At 36.6% G+C, this 19,055-nt stretch overlaps 1 pseudogene across 1 annotated transcript in view; it reads left to right on the top strand.

Moving 5' to 3' along the window:
* The window catches only part of LOC148948079 (uncharacterized), a 211,106-nt pseudogene that overhangs the window by 5,044 nt on the left and 187,007 nt on the right, over window positions 1-19,055 (top strand). The gene's annotated exons all lie outside the window — the stretch shown is intronic.

The raw sequence follows: 19,055 nt of genomic DNA, 5'->3' as shown, positions 1-19,055 counted from the left end.
TTCTGAACAATCAAAGGATAAAACTCTTAACTAAAACTATATCTCTAAGTAAAACTCTAAGCTAAGACTAAACTCTTAACAAAAAACTCTTAACTAAAACTCTAAGCTAAGACTAAACTAAAACTATAAACTCTTAACTACTATAACTCTAAGCTAAAACTGTAAGCTAATATCAAACTGAAACTCTAAACTAAAACTCTTAACTAAAAACTCTTAACTAAAACTCTAAGCTAAGAGTCTAAGCTAAAACTCTTAACTAAACTAAAACTCTTTACTAAAACTAAACTAGAGATCTAAACTAAAACTCTTAACTAAAAGCTCTTAACTAAAACTCTAAGCTAAGACTCTAAGCTAAAACTCTAAACTCTAAACTAAAACTCTTAACTAAACTAAAACTAAACTAGAGATCTGAACTAAAACTCTTAACTAAAACTAAATTATAACTCTAACAAAAACTCTAAGCTAAGACTCTAAACTAAAACTCTAAATTCTCAACTAAAACTAAACTAAACTATAAATATAACTAAAACTCTAAGCTAAAACTCTAAACTCTAAACAAAAACTCTTAAGTAAAACTAATCTAAACTATAACTCTAACTAAAACTCTAAGCTAAGACTCTAAAGTAAAACCATAAACTAAAACTCTTAACTCTCACAAAAACTGTAAGTTAATACCAAACTGAAACTCTAAACTAAAACAAAATTATAACTCTAAACTAAAACTCTTAACTACTATAACTCTAACTAAAACTGTAAACTAATACCAAACTGAAACTCTAAACTAAAACTAAACTATAACTCTAACTAAAACTCTAAGCTAAGACTCTAAAGTAAAACTCTAAACTCTACTAAAACTCTTAACTACTATAACTATAACAAAACTCTAAGCTAATACCAAACTAAAACTAAACTAAAACTCTTAACTACAACTAAACTATAACTCTAAACTAAAACTATTTACTACTATAACTCTAACTAAAACTCTAAACTCTAAACTAAAACTCTTAACAAAAACTAAACTATAACTCTAACTAAAACTCTAAACTAAAACTAAACTATAACTGTAGACTAAAACCCTTAACTACTATAACTCTAACTAAAACTGTAAGCTAATACCAAACTGAAACTCTAAACTAAAACTCTTAACTAAAACTAAATTATAACTCTAAACTAAAACTCTTAACGAAAATTAAACTAAACTATAACTCTAACTAAAACTCTAAACTAAAACTCTTAACAAAAATAAAAGTAAACTATAACTCTAACTAAATTTCTAAACTAAAAATCTTAACTAAAACTAAACTATAACTCTAAACTAGAACTCTTAATTACTATAACTCTAACTAAAACTTTAAGCTAATACCAAACTGAAACTCTAAACTAAAACTCTTAACTAAAACTAAATTATAACTCTAAACTAAAACTGTTAGCAAAAATTAATCTAAACTATAACTCTAACTAAAACTCTAAAGTCTAAACTAAAACTCTTAACTAAACTATAACTCTAACTAAAACTGTAAGCTAATACAAAACGGAAACTCTAAACTAAAACTCTTAACTAAACTATAAATCTAACAAAAACTCTAAGCTAAGACTCTGAACTAAAACTCTAAATTCTCAATTAACACTAAATTAAACTAAATAGAAAGAAAACTCTAAGCTAAGACTCTAAACTAAAACTCTAACTAAAACTCTAAGCTAAGACTAAACTCTATACAAAAACTCTTAACTGAAACTAAACTATAACTCTAACTAAAACTCTAAGCTAAGACTCGAAAGTAAATCTCTAAACTATAACTCTTAACCGCTATAACTCTAACTAAATCTGTAAGCTAATACCAAACTGAAACTCTAAACTAAAACTCTTAACTAAAACTAAACTAAAACTCTAAACTAAAACTCTAAACTCTAAACTAAAATTCTTAACTAAACTAAACTTCAACTCTAACTAAAACTCTAGGCTAAAACTCCAAACTCTTAACTAAAACTAAACTAGACTAGAACTCTAACTAAAACTCTAAGCTAAGACTATAAGCTAAAACTCTAAACTCTTAACTAAAACTAAACCAAACTAGAACTCTAACTAAAACTCTAAGCTAAGACTCTAAGCTAAGACTCCAATTTCTTAACTATAACTAAACTAAACTTCAACTCTAACTAAAACTCTAAGCTAAGACTAAGCTAAAACTCTAAACTCTTAAATATAACTAAACTAAACTTCAACTCTAACTATGGCACAAATATGAAGGGTGAATATAATCATCAAAAAACCATCCAATAACCAGATGATAACATCCAATTTGTTGTTGAACTTATGTTGACATCCAAAGAAAACAACCAACAAATTGACCAACACACATAACCATCAAACAACCATCCAATAACCAGATGTCTACATCCAAGTTTTTGTTGAACTTATGACTACATCCAAAGAAAACAACAAACAAATTGACCAACACTCATAACCATCAAACAACCATTGAATAACCACATTTCTACATCCAAGTTGTTGTTGAACTTATGTAGACACCCAAAGAAGACAACAAACAAATTGACCAACGTACATAACCATCAAACAACCATCCAATAACCAGATGTCTACATCCAAGTTGTTGTTAAACTTATGACTATATCCAAAGAAAACAACAAACAAATTGACCAACACACATAACCATCAAACAACCATCCAATAACCAGATGTCTACATCCAAGTTGTTGTTGAACTTATGACTACATCCATCAATTGTTGTTGACCTCTAAGAAACATCTATCAATTGTTGTTGACATCTAAAAACATCCAGCAATTGTTGTTGACATCCAAGAAACATCCAGCAGTTGTTGTTGACATCCAAGAAACATCCAGTAACTTTTGTTGATATCCAAGAACACAACAAACAAATTGACCAACACTCATAACCATCAAACAATCATCATATAACCAGATGTCTACATCCAAGTTGTTGTTGGACTTATGTTAACATCCAAGAAAACAGCAAACAAATTGACCAACACTCATAACCATCAAACAACCATCCAATAACCAGAACATATGTCTACATCATATAACCATCAAACATAACAAAACCATGAAAAAACATCAACAGTGAGAAAAACCATGAAAAAACATCGACAGTGAGAAAAACCATGAAAAACATCCTCAGTGAGAAAAAGCATGAAAACATGCATAAATTGTGTAAGCCCAGGAGTAATACCTGGCTCCCTACTATATTCCCCCAGGGCATAATTTACAACACCGGCCCCCGAGCCCTGGTGGTTTGTGTCGACACCGTAATTTTTGTTATATCATCCTTGAATTTAAAAAAAAACAGCTATCTTAACATTTCTATTGGATGCATTTGGGAAAAAAGGGTTTGGGGGAGCTGATTACCCTCCAATATCTTTCGACGCTTAAAAAGTGAACTAGAACTTTCAATTTCCAATCAAATAAGCCCTCTCTGAAGTTTATACGAGCATTCCTTCCATAAGAACCATATATGCCCCCAGGGTATAACTTATAGCCCTTCCCCCTGAAGACTGTGGGGGGTGTGTTCTGCTCAAACATATAATTTCCAGAACTTTCAACCACGTTGAACAAAATGGCTATATCAAAATTTTGTTTGGATGTGTTTGGGGAAATGGTGGGCGTGGAAGGGGTGTCAGTTGCCTTAGAATCACTTTTGACTATTAAAAAGAGAACTAGCCATTTAAATTTCCAATCAAATGAGCCCTATCTGAAGTTTCTACGACAACATTGTCAATACAAAATTTTATATGCCCCTAGAGCATAACTTACAACGCTTGCCCTGAAGGCTGTTGGGGAGTGGTCATCCTCAAAGACCTAATTTCCAGAACTTAAAACTACGTTTAATAAAATGGCTATCAAAAAATTTTTATTGGATGTGTTTGGGGGAAAGGGGGTGTGAGAGGGGGTTGGTTGCCCTCCAATCATTTTCGACTATTAAAAAGGGCGCTAGCCCTTTGAATTTTCAAACGAATGAGCCTTTTTTGAAGTTTCTATGATAACGCCTTCTATAAAAACCTTAGATGTCCCCAGGGCATAACTTGAAACTCTCGCCCTGAGGGTTGTGAGGGAGTGTCTTCCTCAAGAACATATTTCCTATCTGGAAATCAACTACGCTGAACAAAATGGCTATCTCAACATTTCAATGGGATGTCTTTGGGGGAATGATGGCGGTGGGGGGGGGGGGTTAGTTGCCCTCCAATTACTTTCGACTATTAAAAAGGGCTCTAGTCCTTTGAATTTACAATCGAATGAGCCTTTTTTGAAGTTTTTACGACAATGCCTTCTATAAAAACCTGATATTCCCTCAGGGCATAAGTTAAAACCCTTGCCCTGAGGTTTTTGGGGGAGTGTCCTCCTCAAAAATATATTTTCTATCTGGAAATCAACTACGCTGAACAAAATAGCTATCTCAAAATTTTGACTGGAAGTGTTTGGGGGAATGATGGGCATTGGGGGGGGAGCTAGTTGCCCTCCAATCACTTTCGACTATTAAAAAGGGCACTAGCCCTTTGAATTTACAATCGAATGAGCCTTTTTTGAAGTCTCTACTACAACGCCTTCTGTAAAAACCTTATATGCCCCAAGGGCATAAATTAAAACCCTTGCCCTGAGGGTTGTTGGGGAGTGTCCTCCTCAAAAACATATGTTCTATCTGGAAATCAACTACGCTGAACAAAATTTCTATCTCAAAATTTTGATTGGATGTGTTTTGGGGAATGATGGGCGTGGGAGGCGGGGCTAGTTGCCCTCCAATCACTTTCGACTATTAAAAAGGGCACTAGCCCTATGAATTTCCAATCAAATGAGTCCTTTTAGAAGTTTCTACGACAACACTTTCTATAAAAACCTGAAATGCCCCCAGGGCATAACATATAACCCTTGCCCTGAGAGCTGGGGGGGAGTGTCCTGCTCAAAAACATATTTTCTATCTGGAAATCAACTACGCTGAACAAAATGGCTATTTCAAAATTTTGCTTGTAAGTGTTTAGGGGAATGATGGGCGTGGGGGGGAGGGCTAGGGGCCCTTCAATCACTTTTGACCCTTAAAAAGGGCACTAAAACACTCGATTTTCATTTGAATTAGCCCTCTTTGAAGTTTATGTGACGACCCCTTCCATATGAAGTGCCTCTGGGAAAAAAAATAATAATATAAAACATTGGAGCTGTATGGCCTTTACTATAGGCAACGCTATATAGCGTTGTCTATAGTAAATGAATTTTACTATAGGGAACGCTATAGTAAAATATGTGCTAAAAATTTCCTAGTTGTTATTTTCAGTGCCCTTTTCTTATTAAATATTTAGGCAGGTGAATCCAAAAGTATTAAATAGATTAATAATAATAATTTCATAAAAGCCAAAATGATTTGAATTCGCTGTGCGTATTTTCCTAATAATTTGAGCTCAATATTTATAAGTGAATATAGTTAATTGATTTATATTTCCTTTTTTATACATATAAGTGTCGTCTTTTAAGCCAACAATATTGGCTTTTCGTCTTTTCTTTGAAAAAAAAGAGAACAAGTACTACTGAGTGGCTTCAACCAACCACTCTGGGAGAAAGCAGAAAGTTAAGTGTTTCGAATTGTTTTGCTTAATCATGTTATCAAAGCAACTGTTTGATTTTGATCTTTTTTGTCGTATATTAATAGCTCTAGTCTACATAGAGAAAGTGGACAAGGCCTGAAATGTATTAACTTCGACAGAAAGTTTGAACCACGGTTGGTTTGATGAATTGAAAAGCTGTATAGCTCTATTAGAGGGTAAAAAATAGTTTTAGCTAATGCTTGATGTCAGAAAGACTGGCTTAAGTTATTTTACCGAGTTTTGTCTTTTTGGAGCCGGAATATTTTTTAAATCAGCATTGTGAATTTTTAAGATACGTGACCATTCTAATATAAGACCAAATTTCAAATCAAAATTTCAAAATAATATAAGACCACATCAAAATCTGTTCTTCTAAAAATAAAACCTTCTTAAAAGAATAATTCTTAGGATAATGAATAAAAAGATTGAGTCTGAAAAAAAAGGCATTTTTCCGCTGGTTTACTGATTTACCACTTTTTACGAGCTATTTTTTATAGATTTTGGTTTAGTTTGCTGTTTTATTTTCTCTCTTCATGACTAAGGTACAGGAATCGTATCAAAAGTAATTCTTAAACAGTGAAAGCTGAAGCCAGGCTACAAAGTTGAAGCTTTCCTTTTGTTCCTTTTTTAACAGTTAAAAAGAAATTTCCCCTATGCAAGAACACTAAACTTTTAATTTTAGAATCCTTTTGTAATAAAAATACTATATCTTAGTGCTAAGAACGCTTTGGCCTTTTGAAAACGTAACAGTAAAGTTGGACAACAATAATTCTTAGTAATTGAATTGAACTGAATTTATTTTACAACCATCATAAACACAGAAATTGATGGAAAAAATAGCAGAAAAGAGAAAACAAAAAAAAAATACACTTAATGGTACACACAAAGCAAATACTAATACACAACAAATAAAATTGACGAGAGTAGAGGTAGCCAAGGATGGCTGCAACCCTCCAACTTAGCACAATACTTGTCAAGCAACTGATTAACTGCTGAAAATGAATCAGTTACTGCGTATCGCGGAATCAGGTACGAATTAATTGTTCTCAGTGGAACTTGCAGCAGAAACGTCAAATATCTGAAGAAAATTCTACGGATTTTAAATTTATCTTCATTGCGCAGAAGTTTCCAAAATGGTGTTATTATATATAATATATGTGGCAGCGCGACAGCATTATAAATTCTAGCCAGTGAAAACCTATTAAGCTTTCACTTCGAAGAAATTGTGGCCCCATACACAGTTCTAATTTTACGCTCTATATGTATGATGATTAGAGAACGTGTAGATGACAGAGTGTCACCGATGGACAGTCCCAAGTATACTAATGACTCCACAGGCTTGACAGACTGGGATCCTAGTTGAATGTGAGGTAGAACAGATTTATTCCAAATAAACAACATTACTTCCGATTTTGACACATTAAAAATAAGGCTAATATCACCATACTGAGATGACAGGATATTAAAATTACTTTTTAGAGATGTTATTTGCCGAGAAAATTTCAAGATGCCATCTGCAAATCCAATTATAGTCACATCTATTCCTCTTAGGATACAGCTTGTAGTGACTTTGGACTGCGGCTCGGAAATACTATTAATAAAAAACTCTAGCGAAGAAATTGCACCCTGTTCTATACCTTTTTTTTAAGGGATTTTACTAATGGGCTCTGCATTAGGAGTGCTTAAACACACTTTTAGTTCGTGATACTGATCATAAAGAAGTCAAACAATAGCTGGGTCGACACCATTTGACCGTAATTCTAGCATTATCTGCGCATGTATGCCCGAGTCAAATGCGCGGCATGCGTCGTATTCACCAATAGCCAGCAATTCATTAAAAATGTGTGCATCTAACAGAACATTTATTACAACATAATGCGTGAGCGCATCTTATTCCTGACTGGTGGGGAGGGGTCTTAAAACACTTTCTAATGTCACCTATTATTAGAAATTCAAAAAGCTTGCAAAAAACAGAGGAAATAGTTATCGGTCTATAAGAAGAAGGATCTGTTGTGTTTTTCCCTTTTTTCAGAACAGGCGTAGTGATTGGTGTCTGAAATTTGACTCCTTTAAGTTTGGCTAATTTCGCTCCTCTAAGATTGTTTTATTACTTTATTTTCCTTTCATGTATGCTTTCTTGGAAAGTGTTTTTAATTAAATTTCATTTCTTTTAAATTGACATGTTGTTGATGTTACTCCGAATATTCATATCTGAAAATCCAAAACTTATGAAATAATTGCCAAAAACTGTTTGCTGAAAGGCATTCAATAAAATGATCAAATGGGAAAAATGGATTCAGTTAAACTTTGTTCCACCTGATTTACATTTTTTTTTTTTTTTTGCTGATCTTGTCTACGAGAACAGTCTACCAAACATTATTTAGGAATGATCCTATAGGCCTAATGGTGAAAAAATATGTGAAATATGTTAGTGTACTCTGACGGTCGCTATCATATAGTTGTAAAACTAGTAGCCAAATTGATCTGATGGTAAGTGGAGAAATAAGAGTGACATGGAATGTTGAGGAGCAGTTTGAGAAATATAAAGCAGTTGAGAAAGCCTAAGTGACATTCAGCTAATGAAGATATCTTTTGAAAACATGCAGGGAAAGTTCTAAGGCTAGAACGGGATGTCGGCTATATATAGACCCCGAAGCCGCGTCGAAAAGTTGGCGGCGCGCCGCCGAAAAAAAACGGTGGTGCGCCGCCGAGCTTGCATCAGCGTGCTGACGCCGCCGCTGATTCATTCGGCGGTGGCGTCACTAATACGCCGCCATTTTTTTCTCTCTCTTTTTTGGTTATCGATATTTACCTCAGTAGAAAGGAGGGTACCAGCCCCACAACTCACCCGTGCTGCCATCTACAATTTAGTTTAACGTTGACAGTACATAATTTATCGTTTTTCTCAGTGAATGAAAAAACAGAATTTTTCTCACTTGAAAAACTAGATTTTTCTCACTTTGATGGATGTTTCATGGATGTTCATGGTTACTGGTCAATTTATTTGTGGTTTTTCATGGATTTCAACAGAAGTTTATATCTTTTTTTATGGTTTTTGTAAGTGAGCATGAAAAAACATTATTTTTCTCACTTTGATGGATGTCGCTTGGATGGTTATGTCTGTTGGTCAATTTATTTGTTGTTTTTCATGGATGTCAACATCAATTTATGTCTGTTTTATGGTTTTTGTCAATTGATTACATAATATCTCCGACAAGTACAGCAATTTATGGATGTTCCAAGGTCGATTTATTTGTTGTTGTTGTTTGGCCAAGTGCACGCTAGGGGAGAACGTTAAGATCCAGGAATAGTAAACAGGATCACGTGTCTCCTTCTAGACCAATCAGCGAGTCGGGCATATATACTTCTAGACAAAAAAGAGGCTCGCCTGCATATGGTTTTCCCCATTGAAACGCAAATTCCCCGTGGGATTTCGTATATAACGGACATGCATTGTGATTAAATTATCAGAAAGTATTGTGACACAGAGGAAACAAGTATGAATATTATTTATGAGCTTGAAGCCTTGGCAACCTCAATTTACAATGTAAAGTTCTGTTTTAGTACGTTTTCATTTTTTATTTTCAAAATAAAATTATTTTCCTTGGTCACCCTTCAGTATATTTAGGTAATTCCCCCCTCCCCCTCCCACTATAATACAAACTCCACCAAGCTATGTTTATGCTCGCTAGAAATCGTAAAATATCTTCTTTTTACTACCTAAACGCCCCTCAAAACCCCCCAATGTTTTTACAACGATAATTCTCGCAATAGACATAATTCTCTTTTTCGATAATTCTTGCTTTTCTGTATTGTGATCTTTTCTGTAACTGAATTCTGTCAATTCTTAGACATTATGCCGCGATGTTTTTGACATAAGCTCTCCGCGCGAGATTATAAATAATTTTGGCATCCCATTTTTCCTGTTTTGTTTACATTTGCGGTTTTAGCTAATCTAGATTTTCAATGCTCTTTGCTTAATTCTGTGTTTGTCTGAAAATAGCGGAGAACATATTGTCCGCAAAATTAATATTAATTGGCATTGGAATTCTATATTCTATGTATGTGAGCGAAATAAGTTATAACCCCAAAAATAATTGCTAACAATATTTTTAGGGAATTTCTGAAAAGGGGGGGGGAGGGGGCTTCCTAGTGATAAATGCTTTTCTAGTCGAAACTATGGGGAATACTAATTTTTCTTCTGTAAAAAAGGGGGAAATTATTTTGATACTAATTTTTTTCTCTTATTTTTTAAGGCAAATAGTAAAGAATGTATTGACTCCCCTCCATTGAAGAAAGTAAGGGATAATAGTGTGACCCCTGCGAAGGCGAAAGTTATGCAATATGGTCGCTGGTTAAAGCCACCGAAACAAGTGTTGCCTAACCAAGCCGCACCCCAATTCATGTAAGATTGTGACTTCGCTTGCCCATCTACTCTCCATGGACCTTCAAGAGCTTCCCCCCCTGGACAGTGTCGAGGGATCAAGCATACTTTACTAGGACTTTTAGGCACTCAAATATAGCCTAACTTCACAAATGTGGGTTTTTTTCATCACGTATAGAAATATTTAAATATACCCATTTTTCATCGTACAGTCAAAGTGTGTGTGTCTCAGATATCCTAGAATGTTAATCCCCTACACTAATCATCGTTTGAAATTTCTCTGCTCCCCCTCCATGAGAGAGATTTAACTATAATGTTGTTTTTTTTTGGCTTGTCAAAGAATCCACTCTTTTTTAACAATTCCTATTTTATTTGCTTACTGTAGACATCTTCGTGGCATCCCAATTTTCCTGTTTTGTTTACATTGGCGGTTTCCGTCAATCTCGGTTTTCTATACCTTTAGTGTAATTCCGGGTTCGTCCGAAAATAGCGAGGAACAAATTGTCGGTAAAAATAGTGATAGATATTTAGGACATTGGAATTCTATATTCTATACAAGAACGAAACAAGTTATACCCCCCAAAATTATTGCTAACAATATATTTATGACATTGCTGAAAAAGGGGGAGGGAAGGGGCTTAGTGATACATGCTTATCTAGACAAAATTATGATTAGGCTATGATTAGTAATTTTCCTTCTGTAAAAAAGGGGAAAATTCTTTTGATACTAATTTTTTCTAATTTTTAATAATGCAAATAGTAAAGAGTGTATTGATCCCCCTCAACTGAAGTCAGAAAGGGATAATAATGCAACCCCTGCGAAGGCGACAATTATACAAAATGGTCGCTGGTCAAAGCCACCGAAACAAGTGTTGCCTAACAAAGCCATTCCCAAATCTACGCAGGATTGTGACTTCGTTTGCCCATACATTCTCTGTAGACCTTCAAGAGAATTCCCACCTAGACAGGGTCAGTAGGTAAAGCATATTTCACCAGGGCCTTCGGGTACTCGAATATAGCCGGACTTTGCAAATGTGAGGATTTTTTTTTTACCTAACTTTTAGAAATATGTAAACATAGCCATTTTTCATAACGCTGTCAAAGTGCGTGTGTCTCAGAGATCTTAAAATATTAACCCCCCCGCCCCAACCATTGTTTTAAACTTCTCTGCTCCCCCCCCCTCCCTGAGAGATATCTAAATATAATGTAATTTTTTTGTTTTTGCTTTGTCAAACCACTCTTTTTTTTCTTTCTTTCCTATTTTCTCTGTTCCCCCACTGTAGTCCATAAACTGTTGCTATCTCTTCGATAATATTTTTGTTAATTTCTAACCTGAATTACTTGGCATAGATTGACTAGATTCTTTTTATCTCAAAATGTTGCTGTTTTTTTTCACAATTTAACATTGTAGTTTATTGTATACATGGGTGGTTGTTGTGGCGCCCTGGCCGCGCCAGTGGGGCCAAGGAAGCACCGCGGGAAGCGCTGCGGGACGCACTGCGGGGGCGGGCCGGCCCGGCTCGGAGGGTAGTATTAAATAGTGGAAATTTAGGGGGGAGTTGTTTGAACAAAATCAAATTGCCTTCTATGTAAAGCGTTTTGGATTTTCGTTAAGTTGGATTTTCTTTCAGAATATCGATTGACTAGTGTATATGCTACTGCTATTAAGCGTGCTTTAAGCAATAATAATCCAATTAAAAAAAAACAGTAGGGGTGATTTGAAGACTTTGAAAATAAGCTATTTTTTTCATTTATAGGATGCATTGGCCCCATGTTCACCATCTCCCCCCTGCTCGTCAGTTGGTGAAGGAGAGGACACACATATGGAGCTCTCCAACAATTCAACATGGTACAGTATCATACAAGAAATACCGTTTAATATTGATGAGTTTTTAACTGATTATTTTAATGTAGATTATAACACAGATGAGCAGGAGGACTTGAGTCAAAACACCTTACAGCTTTTGGAAGATTTTACCCGGGAATTAACAGGGAATCCTTCTCCTCCTCTAGCCCCCGATAACCTACTTCCACTTCAATCGAACGAAGTGGATTCCCATACCCCAAATATTGAACAAAGTGGGGGAGGGGGAGGGGGTGTTGATAATATACAAGAGGGGGAGGGGGATGGGGGTAATGTCCAATTTACAACTTTTTCCGAATTTCAGCTATCAGATACAATTTTAAATGCAATAGTTGTCTACACTGCAACTTTTGGTGACCCTTTTAATTCGCTTTTGTGTGGTAATTTTGTGTTTGACCCCGTAGAAATTGTGCATGACTATGTAGATAGAATTCGTGCACTGCTGGAGAACCAAATTCAATTGTGGGGAGGGGGAGGGATTCAATTAAGGTTTCAATTGTTTTAAAGGTGTTCTATTTAAATGAGGGTGAAAGTGAAGTTTACCACCATTATATACACTCCGAGATGCGTTTGATCTATCCAAGTTTAGAGAATTTTTAGGGTGTTTTTTCCGAGTGGGTAGGTCATATTATTGCGTCTCTTGAGAATTATAACGAAAATGGGAGCGGCTCTGTAGTTTTTTTTGTTGAAAATTTAAGCGTTAATATCTTTAAATTTAAGAAAGATTTTATTTTAAGAGGGGGGACAGGTGGGTATGAAAGGGATACAGTTTTAAACTAAAATTCAGATTTAGTAGGCTGTTGTGGTGTCCAGCAAATCTGTTTCGAAACGGATCCAAAATGTTTCAAGTACGCTTTTTTCATATCAGCATTCGAGCCTCTAGCACGTGACGCTACCAAGACGAATTTAGACGATTGGGCTGTACTTGGGAAGGAAGGGTCCAATTTTCCCATTGTAGATTTCACTTGTTTAGAGGGAAATACCCAGTAACGCTAAGATCCATTAATATTTTTGAAAGGGCCAATGCCCATTTAAATATCGGCGTTACTGTGGTTCAGTTTGAAACTGAATTTGAAGATGGGTTTCGTTTAAAAAAGAAGGGGGTGGTGTTTCCTGTAAGGGGTCCGTCAATTGAATTGGTCAAACACTGGGTTTGGCTGTTGTACACACCACCATCTAGTGACCTTGCCAATTCAATTGGCCATTTTAATCCAATCACAGACATCAATAGAGTTCTGGAGGGTGAGTAGGGAGCTAGGGGTACGTTTCTACTGTCCGACATGCCTGTCACAATTCCGTAGCGATATAAAACTACGGGATCATATGAAGCACTGTAGACGGCATGGCTACCAGTCAGTGGAAACGGTTTCAGGGGATAGGGCCATTTTACGTTTCAAAAATTTTCAAAATACCCTCCTCCAGTGCAACAAAAGATCTTTGGATTGTGAGGCTAAGCTGGTGGAAGTGAACGATCCTCGATTTCCAAACCGAATCAAAGAACACCAAGCTATTGCATTGTCGTATGCCCATGCGCAAAGAGACAATTCTAACACCATGCAGTTGTTAGAAATAGTAGAAACATTGGATGAGAGAGTGAGTGCATGATCAAGGCACTGACTAAACTAATTGGTACAGCTAATGGCGCTATTTCTCGTTTGAGAAATACACATTATCCTTTGGTGTTGTCTGCAGAGGATCGTCTCGCGATTAAAAACCAAAAAATATGTTGGGTTTGTAAGGAGGAGTTTGTAGAGGGGGATAAGGGGACTAAAGGGAAAAGCGGGGGAGGGGGAAAGTCAGAGACCACAATCACTTGTGGCAGGAAATATCCTCTGGGGTAGTAATTTTAGAGGGGTTGCGCATCAATCGTGTAACTTAAACGTTAGCCAACAGTTTTTTTCCCAGTTTTTATCCATTATTCAAATTATAATTTAAAATTTATTTTACCGGCACTGGCACTTATGCACAGGGAGGGAGGGGGAGTAGACAGTCCATGGGTAAATAATTCATTTACCTATAACATTATTCCCAAATCGGCCGAGAAGTTCTTGCTTCTCGAGCTGAAATGGCAGGTAGTAAATAATGGGCATACGTGTTGGAATAAAATCAGGTTTTTAGATTTCTTTATTTTTTTTTCCCAAGGCATTGAGTCAATTGATTCAAGTGCAGAAAAGCGACAATTTTGATAGCTTTCCTTTGCTTAAACAGCACTTTCCAGACAGTGAAATGTATGACCTATTGACCTGCAAAGGTGTACACGCATACGACTATTACTGTTCTGGCGCTCGCTTAAGCGAGGTGAAACTACCTCCAATTGAAGCTTTTTACAATTCACTCACCAGTAGTTAATGCACAGCCAAGGCCTATGAGTTTGCCAAGAAGGTGTGGGCTAAGGGGAATTGTAAAAATGGGTGGGATTATTGTAGACTGTGCTTGGCCAGTGACGTTTTAACTCTGTTGGATATAGTCTGCAAGAACACAGACCAAATCTATTCAGAGTTCGGGTTAGATATAGGATATTATTTTTCCACACCACATTTGGTGATGGATTTGATTTTAAAAATTAGAAGAGAGGAAATAGGCCTAATCACCGATTTAGATCAGCACCTTTTTGTAGAGCGTTCAATGAGATGAGGGTATGTTTTTCATGTGGATCGCGTCTTGTCAACCGATCCGAGCGGACAAAACAGCAACACCGGTGCAAAGTCAAATGCAGTGTTCTTGGACATGAACTCATTGTACCCCTCGGCAATGTCTCACTACTCTTTGCCTTGTGGTAACTATCAATGGCTTGAAAATCCTTGTGAGTTCCCCGACATAACCATCGTCGAGGACAATGGGCTGCAAGGATGGTTCTTTGAAATTGACGGGCACATACCGCTGGCGCTGCGCGATTCAATGAGAGATTTCCTTTTTCCCTGTATCAATCAAACCATGAGCAGGGACTCACTTAGCCCCTTCAATCGATCACTGGTCAAGGATATGAGGATGCATTGGAGCCTCTCTAAGCAAAAACTGATTTCTGATTTGGACCCTAAGGAGAATATTGTTGTTCACCATGTGCTTTTGTACTGGATGGTGAACGATGGTTTCAAGATCACCAAAATACATAGGGTCCTGCAATTCAATCAGAAACCATATTTGAAAACGTTTATCGACACTTTTGTTGATAAACGCTCTAGGGCAAACTCCAAAGTAGAGAAGGAAATGCACAAACTCATTCTAAATTCAGCGTTTGGCAAAATGTGCGAAAGCGTACGGAACAGATCTCGCTGCGACTTCGTGACTGACCCTCTAGAGTGTGCACGAATAATTGCCGACCCCAATTTTACATCGTTCACGAGCATAGAGGCTGGCATGGTTCTTCTACACAGGAAAAAGCGAAATGTGGTACTGAACAAGAATATAGCAGGAGGTAGTTAAGTACTAGAAATTTCCAAAAAGCTCATGTTGTCGTTTTTTACAATGTATGCAAGGTGCAACGGCCACGGGAGGGGGAGGCTCATGTTTGATATGGGGACACAGATTCTCTGTGGCTAAAAGTTAAAAACGAGGATTTATTGGGTGATCTAGAAAAGGGGGAACACATCAGCTCGCGGATGGATTTCAACAACTGGAATCCATCCCTCTACCCCGAGTTGGTGAAAAGTCAAGCACCCAACCAACTATTAATGTTAAAATCAGAGACGGGGAGTGATTTGATATCCAGAGGGGTGTTCCCGGGTCCCAAAGTTTATTGCGTTGAAACTCATAATGGGGATTAAAAGCAGGCGTGTAAAGGGATGCCTACACATTTTGTAAAGAGCAATTTCAACATGAGCGTGTACAGAGACTGTGTAGAAAGTAGCCTAGTGCCGAGAGCACAAGTGCTTGCAATTCGCTCTCTACAGTATAGAAATTATACTGTAAGAGTTGAAAAAAATGCAATGTCGTGTATATCCGACAAAGTCTATGTGCTCGAGAATGGTGTAAGTGTACTGCCACATGGCCACTATCGTATTTGAATGCATGACCGAGACCGAGACCACATGACCGAGTTGAATGCATAGACTATCGCAATCAACTTGGTCTGGATAAATTAGCCTAACCACTAACCACCAACCTTTCATAAATTAACTAACCCAACCCTTTCATAAATTAACCACTGACCCAACCTAACCTGCAGCAGCAGTGACGACAACTATTGTATACAGTTTTTTCCACCGCGGATCCCGAGGGGTGGGGGGGTTCCTTCCCGCAACTGGCCCCGGGGGGGGGGGGGGTCCCGCCCGCGGCCAGCTTCCGGCCCCGCGACCCTGAGGGGACCCAACTTTTAAATTCATAATGTTCAACTGTGCTATCTAAATTTTTAAGTGTCTTTTTATGTGTTTTTTGTTGTTTTCAAGTGATTCATAAATAGTGTGCTACTGTGTGTTTCCTAATGTATATAGTTTTCTTGCTGTACAGAAAGTGTTTTTTTTAAGACAATAAGTGTTGTTCTTGCTCTTGTCCGTGTTCATGTATAAAAGTGTTGTTTTTTTTATGTTGTACATAAAGTGTCATTTTTATGTTGTTGTTGTTCATGATGAACAAATAGAGTTTTCATGTTGAATAAATGACCATGAAATAATGTTCTTGTCAGGTTCTTGTTGAACATAAAGTGTTATTCTTATGTTGTTGTTGTTGTTCATGTTGAACAAATAGAGTTTTTATGTTGCAAATAAAAGACCATGAAATATTGTTTTTTTGTTGTTCTTATTAACGTAGATAGATCTATGGGAAAATTATTACTACTACTTATTCATTGGACACGTATGATTTACAGTTAGTCGTAGTCCAACTGTTGTCAACAACAGCAGCAACAGCAGCATGCATAAATTTAAAACACCCTTCAGATCGTTTCTGTGTGGTCCCTCAATGTCGGGGAAAAAACACTTTTAGCTAAAATAATTCAAAATTGTCAGAAAATGTTTTTGGAAAAGCCGAAAAAAATCTACTATTGCTATAGTATTTGGCAGGAGTCCTATGATCAAATAAAAGCTAGTGCCACAACCATACCAATACAATTCATACGGGTACTTGATGTTTTCAATGGTATTGAACCGAACTCGTGGTTGATTATTGATGATTTGGCTGAATCCATTGAACAGTTCTCACAGGAAATGTTACAACTGTTCACTGTTCACTCCCACCATGAACACATTTCCATAACCCTAGTTCTACACAATCTGTTTTATCAGAGCAAATGTATGTGAACCCTTGCTTTGAATAGCACCATCTATATTATCTATTGAGTTGTTCGTGATTCTAGCTCGCTAATAACTCAATAAACAGATATACCCCGGCGCCCCTAAATTTCTGTTGTCAGCGTACACTCAGGTGACTAATAAGCCCTATGGTTACATTTTGCTGGATCTTAATCAGAGCACGCCCTAGGATCTACGTGTAGTCACTGACATTTTCAACAATGAAATTACAGTATATCTTCCGGTGAACAGTAGAAAAGACTATTAGTTGCTATTATGACACTGAAGAAACTACACGAACAACGGCATTTATTTTCCGTTTTAAGCACTTCAAAACCTCCACTCAGGAAGGCCATACTAAAAAATGGTGTTGACAAGGATTTCATTAATCTAATATCTGAACTTTGTTTAAATTTAACCGAGGGCAATGTTCAACTGCCAGAAGGTGTTAGACAGCAGACAAAGAAACATCGTTCCACTGTACGCGCCTTGGCTTGTAAAAACAAGGGAAAAATTTTTAAAACAAAACGTCTCCTTCAAGCGGGCGGTAGCTTTTTCACACTTTTACTGCCAATAATTGCAGGACTTGTAAACAGTTTTCTCTAGAGAGAATGGCTAAACCCTATAAATTGACACCATTTGAACTTGTCCTCTCGCCCGTCGAACATTTTGAAGACAATCTAAGCAAATTCATTAATGATGAGAATATTGCCGATGACAAAAAACTACTTTTACTTCAAGATGCATTGCGACACGTGGACAAACACAGACCATATCGTGAGACCCGTCGCCGCTGTCACCGGTCCTTCTAAACAGGAAACGTCACCTAAAGATTCTGCATCAGTAGCAGTGCAATCAAAGGAGAAGAACTTGAATTCAATTGTAATGAAAATCGGAAATCTATTGCCACTGACCAATCGTGAACAGAGTAAAAGAGTATTATCTTATCTCATGTTGGAAACTGGTGGTGATCATCATCACCGCCCGTGGCCGGCTTCCGGCCTCGCGGCTCTGGGGGGGGACCCAACTTTTAAATTCATAATGTTCAACTGTGCTATCTAAATTTTTTTAAGTGTCTTTTTTCATGTGTTTTTTGTTGTTTTCAAGTGATTCATAAATAGTGTGCTACTGTGTGTTTGCTAATATACATAGTGGTCTTGCTGTACAAAAAGTGTTTTTTTTAAGACAATAAGTGTTGCTCTTGCTCTTGTTCGTGTTCATGTATAAAAGTGTTGTTTTTTTTTATGTTGTACATAAAGTGTCATTTTTATGTTGTTGTTGTTGTTGTTGTTGTTCATGTTGAACAAATAGTTTTCATGTTGCAAATAAATGACCAAGAAATAATGTTTTTGTCAGGTTCTTGTTGAACATAAAAGTGTTATTCTTATGTTGTTGTTGTTGTTGTTCATGTTGAACAAATAGTTTTCATGTTGCAAATAAATTACCATGAAATATTGTGTTTTTTTTGTTCTTGTTAACGTAGATAGATCAATGGGAAAATTATTACTACTACTACTTATTCATTGGATACGTATGAATTACAGTTAGTCGTAGTCCGACTGTTGTCAACAGCAGCAGCAACAGCAGCATGCATCAATTTAAAACACCCTTCAGATCGTTTCTGTGTGGTCCCTCTATGTCGGGGAAAAAAACACTTTTAGCTAAAATAATTCAAAATTGTCAGAAAATGTTTTTGGAAAAGCCGAAAAAAATCTACTATTGCTATAGTATTTGGCAGGAGTCCTACGATCAAATAAAATCCAGTGCCACAACCATACCAATACAATTCATACGGGTACTTGATGCTTTCAATAGTATTGAACCGAACTCGTGGCTGATTATTGATGATTTGGCTGAATCCATTGAACAGTTCTCACAGGAAATGTTACAACTGTTCACTGTTCGCTCCCACCATGAACACATTTCCATAACCCTAGTTTTACACAATCTGTTTCATCAGAGCAAATGTATG

Source organism: Artemia sp. Qi Xiang Cuo, chromosome 10 (genome assembly GCF_049724085.1).
Source record: "Artemia sp. Qi Xiang Cuo chromosome 10, ASM4972408v1, whole genome shotgun sequence".
NCBI classification, from domain to species: domain Eukaryota; kingdom Metazoa; phylum Arthropoda; class Branchiopoda; order Anostraca; family Artemiidae; genus Artemia; species Artemia sp. Qi Xiang Cuo.
Note: the sequence above shows the minus strand (reverse complement) of the source record. Positions and strands in the feature narration are given on the sequence as shown.